The sequence below is a fragment of the Ochlerotatus camptorhynchus genome, unplaced genomic scaffold (assembly GCF_037179485.1).
Source record: "Ochlerotatus camptorhynchus isolate MF236.1 unplaced genomic scaffold, CSIRO-AGI_Acam_v1.1 ptg000574l, whole genome shotgun sequence".
Lineage (NCBI taxonomy): Eukaryota > Metazoa > Arthropoda > Insecta > Diptera > Culicidae > Ochlerotatus > Ochlerotatus camptorhynchus.
The window spans coordinates 823,350-840,011 of NW_027041055.1; the positions used below are offsets into that span (position 1 = coordinate 823,350).

The 16,662-nt window shown below is 38.9% G+C and overlaps 1 protein-coding gene across 1 annotated transcript in view; it reads right to left on the reverse strand.

The window, feature by feature from the left end:
• The window catches only part of LOC135713614 (kelch-like protein 17), a 109,926-nt gene extending 94,206 nt beyond the window's left edge, over positions 1-15,720 (reverse strand). Inside the window, exon 1 of the mRNA XM_065236747.1 lies at positions 15,576-15,720. The gene's annotated coding sequence lies outside the window, so the exon portion shown is untranslated. The remainder of the gene's footprint in view (positions 1-15,575) is intronic.
• Between the last annotated feature and the right edge of the window lie 942 nt (positions 15,721-16,662).

A 16,662-nucleotide genomic window follows, 5' to 3' on the forward strand; every position in this document is an offset into this window, starting at 1 on the left:
AAACACATTCACTGATACGTTTATTGTTCTGGATGATATTCAGTCATCGTCATAGCAAGAAAAACTAGTATCGCACCACTTATGGTTCTTGGCTTACACTTGCTGGTTGCAATTCTGCTGTTCGACATTTTCGAAGGACCACAAAAAACATGAATTTACACTATTTCCTAGGGATGCCTACAGGTCCAATTATTCGATTAACGATTAAGATTAAGTAAAGATTTTTCCAGCAATTCAATTATATATTTATTGAATTTTCATTAACTCGAGCGCGTAATCGACACCCCTTCTTATATCTACTCGTTTGATTTAACGCAGTAGAGAAAATAAATAAAAATCGGAACAGGCATAGAGAAGAACCATGACGTGAAACAGAATCATAAATTCGCCGAAAAAAAGTGTTTAGTGCCTTTCTGCTAAAGGTTGAGATTTATCAACTTGTTGAGAGAAGAAGTTTAATGAGAAAAACTAAAAACGGGATGAGCTTTAGCTGGGTGGACACTAGACTGATGCAATGATGTAAAATTTGAAATGCTCCACACAAACGGTTCCAAATTGGGTCCTGATTAGCTTCCGAAAGTTTAAACTCATTTGATAAGAAACTGACTTGGCACAAACCATTTGAAGTTTAAATGGACATTACTTTGAGAAAACCAATTTTTTTGTTCATTGTCTTCTAGCCTTTTTTCATATTGTACTGTTAACAAGTTTTATTGCTATTCTTATGGAAATTTTTATCAGCTACAACTTTCCAGAAAATCGTTTTTCAGCCAAACGTCAAATTAAATAGTTATTAATTGTTAAAGGGATTGATATTCTTCTGGCAAGATTAAGCAACTGTATTGTGGGCAACACTGTATTCTGCAGTGTGACATAGTAGCCATGATTTTTGTCCTCTATTATACGCGCCATAAACACCAATGTTGCCTGCTGAACAGTTGATTGAGCATAATCATAAGACGTCAGTAACTTGAATCATTAATATTTTTTGATCTCACTGATCGAGAAGTGGTCTTGAACAAAGTTGTAGCTGACAAAATTTTCAACAAGCGCAGCTATCATTTTCTGAAGTAGAGTGAACTGGTGAATTTTGAGATAGATATGAACCGCAATTATGGTTTCCCCATAGTAATTTCCATATGAACTTGAAATGGTTTGTGCCAAGTCAGGTTCTTACTAAATGAGTTCAAGTTTTGGGAGGCTAATCAGGACCCAATTTGGAACCGTTTGAGCACTGTGGAGCGAAAATTTCAAATTTTGCATCAGTCAGTCACTGATATTCTGCGCCCTTCCAAAGATAAAATTGTTTATGTGTGAAACATTTTCCACGAATACACCCTTTAGTGATATTATAAACTTTCAAATATGTTGTGTTGGAGTGTTCGACTGTGAGGTTTTACAATAATCGGTTACAGTTTCGGCTTGGCAGTCTGGAAATCACTCAATCAGAACAAATTAATTTTGTAATTTGTCCCTATGTTTCGGCTCTGATTAGGGCCTTCTTCAGGGGAAACTGAGGGGAATTTTATTTTTAGAATTAATTGTTTCACATTTAATAAATATTTCACACTCACAATTGTTGAATTTGTTCTTTGTCTAATACTGTTTGAAGTTTAACGTCTGGTTTTTTTGTTGGTAAGTTTTTATACATAGCGGTTTTTAGTTGTCGGGGCCTTTCGATAAAGAAAGTTTGCTCTATCAGATGCTGGTGTTATATTTCGTGGGTGTGTTTTTGATGGTTGAAGGGTTTGTGTTTGGAGCTGTCGTTTACGGATGGTTGTTCCGCTTGTTTCAAATGTTAACCCAGAAATAGCCTGGCTTTTGGTTCAAATGCCAAAAGTTCATCCAAAGACACCAGGAGCATAAATTAAACATTATAGCAATTATGCTCCCAACGAAAACATATAAATACTATTATTCAATTGTAACTGGAAGCGTTTGGTACGGGAGGTCCACGCTTTCTTCCTTTCCCTTGATCTCAGGTTGTGGAGTGGTTTCAGATATTCATTTCTGACATCACTTGACTCCTTGAAATCCTCTCTGCGGCACATGCTGCGCAGTTGAACTGGCCGTTGACAAGAAAAATGACGGATTCGTGAAGCCGTCATTTTCCAGGATGCTCTCAAAGTATTGGCTGCGTTAGTGTGAGATTAAATTAGATTAGATAGCGGTTTTTAAATAGTTGAATATTCAAAGTTTTGTTGATTTTTCTATAATTTGTGTCGGGTATTGCGGTTGTGCACTCTTTGAGGGTTATGGTGGCTATGGTGAAATGGTGGGAACGGGTATTATAGTTGAGCTTTTTAGTTGGATTCAGGTGGGCATAATTGGTATTGCTGTTGGGCATTGATTTATTTGGATTTTAGTGATTGTATGTGAATTTGTATTTATTTTCACCAGAACTAAGAACACAGTACATTTTTTTTTAATATTTGTTGTCTAAAATCTCTTTGTGTAATTTTGGGCCCCTCAATGGTACAGTTTTTTTTTTAATTGTGCATACATTCTTTCGAAAGGCCTCCATGGCGATATGAAAGAAATCTAGATCTATAAATCATTTTTGCTTGTAGGGACGGGCACAGAGGCTAATATCCATACCTCTCATGTCAAAGTTACGAGTTCAAGTCTCATCCCGGACATGTCACAAATGACTCAAGAGTGTTAAACTGACTATAACAGAAAAAAAAAATATTAGGGGACGACGGGATAAGATGGCCACCCTTTGAAACAAACAACTCCTGAAAAAAAAAATGATGTAGACTTCTTTGTTATAGTATCGTAGATGTTGTAAAACCCTCTTTAGTTTGATAATAGGTGAATCGTCAAAATGAGAAGAGTTGGCTGTGCATGTGATCAAACGTGACGTTTGAACCAGGCTCAGGATACGATTTCCAGTTCCTCAGCGAATTCACTAGCACAGAAGAAGTCCTGTGAGAGCTACATCTCATTCTATCTAGTTCGACGTCCCTATTATTTGCCGCTGACAAGCCGTTCCGAAGTCAAGTAGAACCTTCATGGAACCCTCAACATCATATCATTTGTCCCATAGTTGAGTCGCAGCGCTGAACCTAATTATTGGCCACTGTAACGGTACATGGGAGGGTTAAATCTCGGATGTAATACAACCTCCGCTTAAGCGCCAGGCAAGCTTTATCTTGCCGCGAAGGAGCACGTTTCTCGACAAAGAATCCCGTACCCGGCTGCGAGACCTCAGGGCGAGTCCTTAACTGTTGCCTTAACCTACGGCCGAAACTTCTACACCCAAACACCAACGACGAATGGACCTACCAACCCAGTTCAACTTCCAGGGTGGGTAGGTTTCCTTTGTAGGTTTGCATACCCAGAGCCTATTCTACTCGTCCCGAAACCGAAAACTGCAACAAACGATATCTCTCCACCAAACTTAAGACTCGTCAAGAAAGCGAACACACTAACTACAGATCCTGATGTTTATTAAGCGAAACATTTTTCAAAGGAAAGACATTCGTTTGTATATTATCTATCGACTCGAAAGTGTTTTTCTAGTAGGGTTAATATAATTGTACAATTTGGTTCGGTCTTACTTGTTTTCTTCCTCTTTCCTGATCCTTTCAATCCTGTTCCTGAACTCCTTGATCCTTATCCTCTTCCCTCGTCGTCCTACGTTGTGCACGTGACCTCCTGCAAGTGCACTTGCCGACGAAATTCACACGTGTAATACTTCGAACTTGACTACTTGGCTACCTGCCGGCGACTATCCGCAACAGGGCGTTACTCGAATGGCGAATGGTGAGCTCAACGCTAGGGTCTTCACCTGGCGGAAAGTATGCAAAACCGCGTGTGGTGAATAAAGCGATGCGACGGACGGTTGGGATACCCGGACCACGTTGATGATTCTCGTCAATGAGAGTGCGAGGTTAGGACTGACTATGTTGTATGCCTCATCCGCCGAAGACGCCCGTTCTATGTGGCTAACGATTAGAACGGACCCCGTGGCGTCCTCGGGGTGCACCTTCACTCGAAGGAAGTTCTGGCAACCGTACACACAAGGTACAATACTGTACGGAATTACTTCTAAGACACGTTTTTTAAAAAGCTTAACTATGTGCACTGAAAATCGTTCTTTAAAATTTCTAGCATTACGTGCAATAGCACGGTAATCATTTTTCCTTGGCACTAACTATGTCGCACAATTTCACTACTATTGGCTTGCACTAGAGTTTTATCAGCCTACCGAACTTTTCGATCCTGACTTTTCCGCGGTCTGGGCCTGAGAGATCGCCTATTGCAAAACTCATGGGCCTTTACCCCGAATATTCCGACGATTCCCGAGATCGTTATTCTTCGTCGTTTTTGTGTGTATCCGTTTTCAAACGCACAGATTAAAAGATCTCAATTAAGCCTCTACTGTGGAATCGCAACGAGAGGGGATCAGAGATGCGGTACGCGAGTTTGCTACACGGAGAAAGTGTTACATGCATTTAATTATTTTTATCCCTTGTTGATTTTGTTTTATTGTTTGTGTACTTGTAACATCGTTACACCACGAAAAGGCCGTTGAAATAAAGCAGATGACAAGGGGCAATCAACTCTACGCACTGTGCCGAAACACAGCATGACACACTGTTTGGCACATTAAGGCACACTTTGACAAGTAGGATACAAACAATTTAATTTGAAACGGCATCACTGTTGACTGTTGACGTTTTGCGAATCGTTGCTAAGGTTTACTAATCGGTTCAATACTATGTTTACTCACAAATGAAACTAGTGGGAGAGTGTCATACATAAAGGTGATGCAAGTATTCAATCAAGAATTTAAAAACGACAAACGGTTCCCACCGGTGTTGAAAATCGTTCGAAAAATTCTGTAATTATTGTCTTTGTCGTGAATTGCTTCAAACCTGGCAAAACTAAGTCTGTCTCTTCCGAATCTCAGCGTATCGAGTTTTCATCTATAACAGCTTCTATTCGGGCCTCACTTCAGTCGAGTTCATCTACATCATGGCCAGTCCGTGTCGGCACGGCAGCCGTCTAAATGGGTTACCTCTAAAGACGATTCATTTTCGATTGATGAAGGAATCATTGTGAAAAATGCGCGATGGTTTGCCTTTGATGATAATTTTAGAAGGCCACACGCCCATTTTCTTTGATATCAAGCAAATAGATTTCAACTATACGACGGGGATGGTGGAGCACCTACGCTATGCTGTTAATCGTACGGAAAGAAGAGTACCATAAATCCTGCGAAGATCGCATTTAATTTTGGAACGATGAGCATCGAGCTTGATGAATCCGAACACGTTTTCCTTGATGATTTTCTTGAAATAACGCGAACTTTTCCAACGCTGCTTACATTCTTTCCTACATGATTAGCGTTAGCGTAAGCGTTGTTATGATATACTTCGTAGATTGGATACTAGCGACACTCACGTCTCTTCTGAAATTCTCAGTTAGACTACTTTCAGGAATTATTGCTGGGGAGTAAACATTGGTTCCAATCTAAACAAGAGTAACAGAAGCATGGCTTTTGCTATTCCCGGCCACGCCCATCTTTACCATAACTAGGGATAGGGAAGGAAATGTTGATGTAGTACTTACTTAACGAGAGGCCACCGACTTAGCGTCACCCTCATAAGTGCTACGGAGTTGGAGGGTTGGGTAGGGTATTCGGTTGGGATTCACCTCAAGTTGGCAATGCAACCAAAAGTATGTATTGTTTATTTGTTGTTCATTTAATCTCTCGATAGCTGACTATCGAAAGAACATATTCATTTTGTTTAGTGATCATGAATGTTAAGAGTCAAGACGGAGAGCTTGGGATTAAACCCATGATTTTCTGCTCATTAAGCAAAAACGATCCCTCCAGGGTCATCGAGCATCTCAGAACCATAACGCTTCGCGACAATACAGGACTACATTTTCGCTTGATATGCAAATAGTTTCCGAGGTTAATGTTCAATATCAAATATACAAATGATGGTGCCGATTTATTGTGCTGATTTTCTGCTCAGTAAGCAAAATCGATCCTTAGTACGATTAAGTTTTCTTTAGGTATGTAACGAACGATTAAGATATGCAGAATTTATATGCCTTTTGTGGCCGGTAATCAATTTAAAATATACAAATAGTACTGCCAACGACAACGACGATTATAGCGAATTTAGAGCTTACCCCTTGCCTAGGATAAAGACACCTTGGCACCTCCACAGGATCCTCATGTGCATCTATCACTGTAACACTCTCGGCAGCAGGAATCTTTGACCATATTCTTTCCTACAGGATTGACCCAAAAGTCACCCACTGGAACTTTATTCCAGAATACAGTTCTTATTTTTGAACTTAACATTTTATACTGTCGTGGCTATCCAATCTCAAAGCGCACAACGAAGGATCAGAGCAGATTCTTCTGCGAGAGTTGAGGTACATTAACAATTTGTTTTTGTAGAATGAACAATAAAGAAGACAACAAGCTTATCATAGGGGGCGGCCATATTTGAATCCCGGTCTTGCCGAGTATCTTCGGGATGGAAATTTTCACATTTTATCTTGTGTTTTTCCTCGGATATTCTAACCAGTCGTTAGTCTCAATTGATATGTACCTCGGTATTAACTTCGATGGAATAACCTAGAGTACTAAAAGGATGTTTATGGAATTTTGAAAGATGTGTCTGTACTGCTATAAGCTCTTGAATTGCGAATTGCCCACGTCTGTCATCTGTGTGGAGTTGAGTGGATTGGGCTGAAACTTCTCGAGTTCTATAAAGACCTACAGGCACTGGATAAAGCACTTCCGCTGAAGTCTGCGGTGACCGAGAATCCTATTTTCGAAGTATGACAAATCTTCAAGGGTGGATGTCTGATAGTTTTCATCGGTGGTATATAGCGGTAGGTTTCACAACTGCATCAGATCGTAGCTTGGTAATCTTGGACGGTTGGTGGTGTGTTATTAGGAGGTGGAAGAAGGTTTCATAATCAGCGATACGATAGGCTTGGGTTATATCTTTGTGGACACACACTTCTGAGTCGATCAGATGATTTAAAACTGGTTCGACGATGTTGCTCCTAGCGTGGGATTGAACTATCGCCCGTTCGAGTTCTGGGCAGTGCTGAAAAATCTCGACAATACACGGCGATATTCAAAATTCTGCTTTGGTCGCTCATTTTAGCTAACACTCATCGTCAAGGAAAACCATTGACCATTGACGAACATGTTCAGATTTTTTTATTAGCTGAATTTGTAACGAAATTAAATGACTTGAGCAAAACAAATACATGGTGCCGTAAAAGTGAACAAGCATCTACGTCCTGAACTGCTTGGATAAGAATAATGTGACATAGAATACACGAAATTACACTTTTTGCTACCACGTGAATCTTTGTCATTGACGAAAAAATGAATGAGATTTTGACAAAGGTTTTTTTTTTAAGGATCAAGTCTGTCAGTGACTATGTGAAAAACAATTGTGTCAATATCGCGCAAAAGTCTGTCAATGACAGTGACAAATCTCTGGACTGGTTTACTTTAGTCGGGGAGAATTCAATACACAGGCATTTCATTCATCATCAATCTGGTTTCTCCTGTGTTTCTGTATAACTACAAGAAATCAACAATTCAAAAGGACATCGAGCCAGAATCTTGGGGACGGGTTGAATTTGCTTGATGGTTTGATGGTTTTCAGTTCCACTTCCACCTCCCGACCCGCTAACACTCTAATGAGCATGAAGATGAATGCTTGCCATGGTACATCAGAGAAATTAAGAATGTAAACACAATCACAAAAGTCATAACTTTCAGGGTTGCCAAACTCATGGAATATTGACACCTTGATAGGCATATTTAGATTGACCTTGATAGGCACGTTCGGCACAGCGCTTGGCACAGCTTTCGGCACGAATTAAGGTGTGCAGAGTTGAATATCCCTAGGCTGACGATTAGGTTCGGTTTTGCACATGGCTCAGTGAGGTAATCTTTGAATGAAATAGCAAATTTCGTGAAAACGCTGGACGTGGATCCCGTGCAGACTATCACTACATAGCGCCAAATGCCACGTTTGTTGAACAACCATGAACAAATAACATTTAACATTATGCCGATGGGAAGTCAGTCGGATAGTGATCTAGCACTGATGCTAGGGAAATACGGTGATGTAAGCATGTACATAGTTCGGGAGAAATTTCCAGCTGCCTTGAGCCTTGACATGCACAGAGGTGTAGTATATAGTATGCATTTCCTCAATCGAAAGGGAAACATATTCTATCAGTCCGATGAATTCCTGCCCCAAGCGGAAGGATCGGAAGCAGCCAGCACAACAACGAACCGAAGAAAAAACCAACAACGGAATGAAGAAGAGAGAAGTACCAGTACGCACGCTGATGTAAGTGACTGGTGGTGCATCGCCAAACGAGGAAGCGATTGAGGTCCTAGAAGAAGAGGTGGTGAATGTGGTGATGATGGATGTGACGTCCACGGACGCCAAGACGCACAGTGCATACTGGGCCAGAAAAAATATTAACTCCGAAACGAAGCATTTCCGCGGCAAAATTTCTCATCATAATAAGGACCATCTATTGACATGAACAAATAGTTCTAAACTCTTCCGCAAAGATGGCGCCACAATCTAACTTCTTTCTTTGACATTTTTAAGACTTGATGTCTTGAGCAAAGTTGTTTATCTTAACAAATTAAATAACTCTTTTGAAGCCGTAAAATTTCCACAGCTTGCTGGTTCCGAGTTATATGGAGATAAAGAAAAAAATGTCGAAAATATCTTTTTTTCTTTCTGTTTCGTTTTTTTTTTTGTTTACAACCATATAATGTTATATTTTTGTCTTATGCAAATGCATTAAACAAATAATTTTTGGGGAGAAACATACTGGTTTAAGCTTAACATTTTAAAGATATTGTTGAAAAAACAGCAATTTTTGAACTTTATTATTTTCCAAACTGCAAAAAATCGCTACCAGACATTTTCAGCAAAATAATAAATTTTGCCTAAGACATCATGTCGCGGAAATGCATCGTTTCGGATTTTTTAATTTTGCTCAGCTAGATTGCACTCCTGGAGATAAAGCAAGCCAAAATATCAAATCGAAAATTCTAGACAATCGATGAGACCAACTCAAAATTGAGTTGGGTCCAACCCAATTCAGCAAAAAGTGGATTTACTTACAAAATGAGTTGAAATTTCCGAGATTTCCCTCAAAAATCTGCTCGAATATGCTGGAGAATCGAAGAAAATTTTGAACACTTTATGAGTAACCCAACTGAATTTTGAGTTGGTCTCATCATCCGTGTAGGGCTACTTTCCTGCTGAATTCCCATCCTTGACCACTGTGCACTGCACTGTGCGGTAGTTGGCGGATGTTGAGATTTCTACGGAACTCTGGTAATGACTCAAACTTCTGCTTTTTCTTCGTCTTCGCAGTTCAAGCTTATTGCTTATCGCATATTGCGTGCTCTCAACTTAGTTTTCTAGATGCACTTTCACAGTTATTAATTGAGAGCTTTCGATGCATGTAGCAATTTTGCATTAGTATTATTGTGTGGCAGGCAAGTACAATCATACTCTATGCCCAGGGAAGTCGAGAAATTTTCTTACCCGTAAAAAATCCTAGACCGGACCGGGAATCGAACCCAGCTGCCTCCAGCACAATCTTGCTTTGTAGTTGTGCCTTCATCGATTGAGCTACGGGAGGCCCTCGACTAAAATATGTCATACTTAGAATGTTGTGACGACAGTTTATAATCTAAACATATTTTGTGATTTCTAGACCAACAATTGAAATAGTCGGAACAACCAAACGTAAACAATGGCTTTAAACGCAAATTCCTCGATAATCAAAACACATCGAAGCAACCTAACACCACCATCTGATAGAGTAAACTTTCTTTATTGAATGGCATGGTTAGTTTGCGTGGGAGTGTTTTGATTCTTGAGGAATTTGCGTTTAAAGCCATTGTTTACGTTTGGTTGTTCCGCCTATTTCAATTGTTGGTCTAGATTTATTTATTAAAAATAACTAAATTCAACAAGATACATCAATGTATATTCCTTGCTCAGTTGCCCAGGAATGAAAACTAGGAGAACATTAATATGTTGATCCAGAATCTGTTAGTTTAGGTGTTTATTGCCTTGTGTGAAGTTGTTGCTTATAATAAGGCCTAAATTTTGAAGAAGAAAGTTGCAAATAGGGTGGACCGTAAAATGACAAACATAAAAATTTAACTTATTATTTTCTGATTATATCATGTTGGAATTTTAATAATCTTTACTGATTTTTTTTTGTTTATTGATTTATTTGATAAGGCTCAAACGAATTAACTTTACAGAGCCAAGGATTCTTGGTCACTATACAATACATCTTAAAACTATAGTCAAAAGGTACAACACAATACACACTTTATCTTCCGCTATCCAAAAAGCCTCCTCCATCAGAACTGGAGCCGCTTCCAATGGTTTCATTGTATGGCAGTTACGCCAACGTAGGTCAGAGCGCTTCCATTGCAGCAATGGACGCAAAACGTGGTCAGCACTCACACACTCATCACGAAACGGTTGTTTTCCAAAGTCGACGACGCATCGACCGAAAGAACTGCTGATGAAGAACAATGAGGATGACCACACAATGGTTGCTGCCGAGAAAACAGACGATCGCGTGGCACACATCGAGAGTGATCTGCTTTTGTCGACAGCCGAGTAAACACTGAATCTTTGCTGATGAAACTGAACTGAGCTAATGATTATTATTCTATAACGTTTTATATGATTTAAACCCTATCTCCCTAAACGATTACTTCTTATAGAATAACTCTTTTATTTAAATTTTCACAGACAGACAGACAGTTGTGACCTTCTGAAAGCAAAATTGACAAACTTTATACGTCATACACAAACTTTTCCCCCTCTTTTTGCTTCTTATAAATTAAAATTATTATTATAGTATCTCATAGCTTCATAATTACGAAAAATAGCATTTTAGCTGTAATGAGCAATTGCAAGCCTGGTTTCATGAAATGTTTAATTAATTTTCATTAATAATTATACCTCCTTACTTTTAAAATCACAAATTAATTGCAATTTGCAACGCGACAAACGACAGCAAGACCATGAGACACTTCCGTAATTGCATTTTAATGACCTCGGTAAACACAGCTCAATAATTTAAACGAATTGCATTTCCTGTGCTCCTTCCAGACTGCACTTTTCCTCCTATACAATCGGGTCGATGTCCTCAACTAAATCTTGTATGGCAGGGTCCTCCTTGATGCAACCACATACATACAAAAGTTCTCTTCTACCCACAGCTCAGAAAAGCAATATACCCCCCTTCATACACACCCACACACTACTACACGGAGAAATTCATAATCATGAACTTCACCAGGATGCCTCATGGTTAACGTCATTCAATATTCATGCTAACCTCCACCGTCGCTGTCGTTGTCGACCGCCGGTTTCGTTACATAAACTTCCTGACGAAATGGATTCTCTGCCCATTTTTTATGTTCCCTTCGCTTCATCCCTTTCCTACTCAACCCCTTTCCCAGTTGACCCACAGACGCCCAGCAGCACAAATATATCTGAATTACTGTGGGAGAATTTTCCTCCATCATGCAGCTGGTGGTACACAACATAGCACAGTGGGGGCGAAGCCGGTCGTAATGGAAATTAATTATTAATATTTTTTCAAGACTTCCCGATACTTTTTAGCCTTGAATGCATAATTTCAGGTTAATCCGGCATGAGATGAATTTTGTGCAATGCGGTAAAGATGAAAATTCGTTGAAAAACTGTAAATTTGAACAACCCTATACATGTATATCCATATGTTGGTATTAGTATAGCATTTCCTCTCAACACTGAAAATCGTAAACTTCACGTATGAAGTAGCACAAGCACTGTGATTGAATGTAATAACTCAAGGTGGGAGTAACCGTCAACAATGCTGATGATGGTACAGCATGCAACACCACCCTATTGCTTTTTCTCTGAGATGACTACGTTGGTCATTACGAGAGAAGCAAAACAATAGTTGGGTAAAGAAGAATTGCATTATTACACACCCTTGCCTGGAAATGCTTTCAGCAACGTGGGGCTTTAGATAGTAATAAACGTCACTTGAACTAGGGTTACGGTATGTAATGTGGGTCTAGTCCTTTCATTCGGCCTATCACGCAAATAAATAATTAATTAAGGAATATTACACAAAAAATAAGGAAAATATTGATCACTGATGATTGATAAATGTGTACCACACACAAATCAATTTATATCACAACATTTCAATACATTTTCAGCTCTCGTAAGTAATAAAACTGGTTGAGAATATCACTCTGTTCGGAGTTTTTAGCCGCCATGACTTCTAAGGTTAAGATGGGAAGGTTGCACTGACGATCATCAAATGGCCTGATTATGGCATTTATTGAATGGAATTACCTGATAATACACACTAGACGTAAAACTCACAGTTACTGTTTGAATATTTTATGTTTATTTTAATTGTTTAACAACGTTTTCACAAGTAAATCATGGACCCAACTTTAGGGACACATTTCTTTTCTATGTTCCTAACTTTGGCCCATGAAATTCATTTGACAGCATATAGCAATAAGAGTAACGTCAACAATGTGGTTTGCATTTGGATGATAAGGAACGAACAGGAAGGGAGATTTTTTCTGCCAAATCTGTATAATGAACATCACAATGTTTTGATTTAGATATTCTGCGGTCGAAAGACGATAAGCGAAATTTTTAATTTTTAATTTTTAACTTGAGTGATTTAATGTAGTTTTCGTAAAATTTTCTCTAAGAAATGTTTTGAGGAATGAAGAGTATTAAGTTAACAGTGATAGTGATAAAAAAAAATACATAAGAAAACGTTACCAAGAGCGTTTTTTTTTTGAGAATCAAACAGGATAGGACGAAGTTGCATCCATAAATAGACCCAATTTGGGGACAATAGACCGATATTACATACATTTCCCTGGTGAGTTTTTGTCTTAAAAAAAATAAGTTTTTCAACTTTTTGCGGTTCCTGATAGCAAACGACATGATAAGCATATCTAAGCATACCATTTAGCAGTAGAATATCGTTTGCAGGTAAATTAATTGATGAGTTATGATTAAAAACGTAATCTATGGCTGCATATTAGACCGAGGTTAGGGACGTATACCCTATTCCATAGAGATTGCTGACGTTTGTCGTACGCAAAATGTTTTCATCGGGAAAAAAAACTTCATAGCGGAAAATTTTCCCGATGAATACAAATCACTTACACAATCATACTTTAGCAATCTCTATAGCCGCAGACAGTATATGAGCAAGTCAGAAGCGCACTCTTTTGCCTGTGGATTTGAGAAAATACCTAAAATCTCCTCAGCCATCAAAGTGTGAGTTAGGTAACGGAGTGCACATTTGATTAGTGTTGTCTCATTGTTCAATTTCAACTTCTGTTCAATGTTGACACTACCGTGCTCGAACGGAACTATCAATCTATCCTATTCAGAACTTTCTCTAGCTAATAAATTATCGCACCGACAAACCGACATGAATGACCATGACAAAAACAATCAAATTTATGACCAAAGCACACTTCTGACATCTGGGTCCGTGTTCGCGGGAAATATGTAGCTAAGCCATGAACCCGCTTGCAATGAATTGGTTCGTGTCCGATGTATCCTGGACAAATTATTTTTATCTAGATCAAAAAATCCTATGATTTTGACAGTTCGGATCACTGCACATTTAAATCGGCCGTTTGCGGTTTTTGGGCATAAGTCAGAATAAAGTGTCATGTCGGTTTGTCGGTGCTATAGCTTCATGTTGATATTAGTATAGCACTTACTCATAACTCATAAGAAAGAGCTTAACGAATTGTTCGGGGTATCATTCAAACCATTTGTGGGATAGTTCTACCATTAGAATTACTGTTCGCTTATGGAAATTGTTTATGTGGGAAGGCGTACTTCGGTTCGCGTGCAAAGGGCCTTACAAAGTTTATTAACAAAAGCTTTTGTGCCGTTATCAAATGTTATGCCTGATATTACTAAATCACTATTTTAAATTTGTAATAATCTATCAAGAAAATACGTCTAATTGCGTCGATATTGGGTTTGTAATTTATTTAAGGGTTTTCCATGACCTTTCTAAATATCTGTTCCACATTTTGCTCAAGTTTGTGCTTCTGTTTAATAGATGATAATTTTTAACGAAGGTCTATTTTTTCGGTTATGCTTAGGAACCACCATAGGGTACCGATTTTATCTTAATCTATATCGCTAAAAATATGCCCCTCTACATACCTGTACCCAGAAAAATATGCCAGTATCGTTTTCAACATTATATGCTATTTGCTGTAAAAAAAAACTTAATATTTTTTAGAACCACCCTATAATTTTAAAATTTTAAATAACTCATTTTGAACGCAAATTGTGGATTCAGGAATATCATATGACATAGAAACTATGTTGGTTACGATTTTAATCAACAAATTTAATTACGACCGGTTTCTGCATGAAGTCGCCCCACTGTGCAAAGTGGTTCAGCCAGAACGAAACGTCCTCCTCCTGCCGCCCACCCATTTCCATTTACCAGTGCGGTGAGGAAGGTCTTCCCTCGGTTGGGAACATGAATGGGATGAAAAGGGATACACCAATACAGAGACATTTTTTGGGGGAGCCACCCGAGCAAAGTCCAGCATCAAAATGACAGCAAATTGAAATCAAGTTTTGATATCAACATCAAACTGAAATCATAATTTGATTTCAGTTTACACATTGACAAATTTGACACCAAATTTTGTTTTCATTTTGCTGTACATTTGCTCTTTAACAATATGTTGTTTTGGGTTTGTTTTCATCGCCTTAGCATAACATCAAATTAAATAGGGGAAATGTAGGTAATGTCGGCCTACATGTCCCTAATTTGGGCCCATCGCTAAAAGTCTGCTATTTATCCATTTTATCTATATGAACGCGTTATTGGGACGTTACTAATGGATATTTTTGGTTGCTATTGAAAATTTAGTTGATTGCTGAATTTATGTATGGGCCCAAATTAGGGACACTTAGGCCAACATTACCTGCATTTCCCCTACTTGTTTTGTTATCAACAGGAAAAATTGATATCAAATTGAGTTTTCAGTTTGCTCTCACTGATAGCAGAAATAGTTTTCAATGTGATGTCACAGGAAGATTGTTTTGCTCTCAATTTTGATATTTTAACCGTTAAAACGACCAAAACGACAGCAACCTGAGCAATCATTATCAGCGAAATCACAACATCAAATTTAGATTTCAATTTGATCTCAGACTTTGCTCGGGCATCCTAGCACCATCACAGGGAAGACTATTTTTTGACGTAATCGTCAACAGAATATTCTTTATCTTGATGGGGAAACTGGGATGTGCGGAAATTCTATTCAATGAAACCGTTGGAATTTTTTCTTAAAAAAAACTGAATGAAAGTTTGAAATCCTAAAGATGTTGTCTTAATTAGAGATGAAAAGAAGTTTCGACGAGCTTATGCAGTGAGGGATCAAACAGCTGGGCGTCTCCATTTTTATGGAAAATCGTTTCAAAATCTATCATTACCTTCGAAAATGTCAGCTGCTACAAACTATGAATTATGCTGAACGTTTGTTATCACTTGTTGAAGTAAAAACCACTACTCTAACTGAGATTTTCACTAAAATGAAGCCAAATCTAAAAATCCACGCTACACACTAGAGCTAGAAGAACTACGCCCGCTTTTCACACGATGAAAGCTCCCGACAGACTGAAGAAAAATTCCAACCATACGCATACGCAAAGGGGATCCTGGTAGGTCCTTTCGTGTGGAGTATGAAGGGAGCTGAGTAAACTCTCCACAGTGATTGCTCCCCCACGCGCTCGCAGCATATGGATTTTGCTCCACAAGTTCCGAACGTTTGAGAGACAGGAAGAGCGGGAGCCACATGTCGATATGGAAGCAAGCAATTTGGGGTGGCAAAACATACGGATTTGTCTTGGCATGTGCTCTGCTCTATACCAACCACCACCCGACGATCGGATCCATCGACGACTACGACGACGACGACGTCTATGTAGAGGTATGTATCTATGTTGACGCTACCGATGACGACGACTTGTTGTCGCGTCATGACGATTCAAATCACCACGCGGGAAATGCTGCTCAACGCTCTGGTAGTTTGTGCCGTTCTCTCGTAGTCGTCTGCCTAGTTGCTGACAACGTCTATGGCTAAGGGCAGTCGGTGGCAGGTGCTGTATGCAACGTACGAAAACAAGTGCGCTTTCCATGTGGTTTTGATTTACGGTGGGGCGACGGTTAGATTTGTTGATAAATTTTATTGTTGGAGGAAATTTTTGGATAAGTATACTGCATGTTGGTTTACGAACTTAAAGCGGAGTACATATTATAAAACTTGAATGTGCCACTCTTTTATTCCACAGAAACGCAGTTACTCACTGATTTCTTAGATGTGCGCGCCCTGCCTACCTGAAAGTCATTCTAATATAGGAATGATTGTATATCCATATATGCATACAAATTAGTTCCCTCAAAATGACACTGAAATATGATTAAAACTTGTCTGCATTCAGCTCGCCATAAAACTATCTGAGACGTAGTTCTTGGAACTGTGCTGAAGTTTACGACACTGTTTTAAAAATCTATAAACAT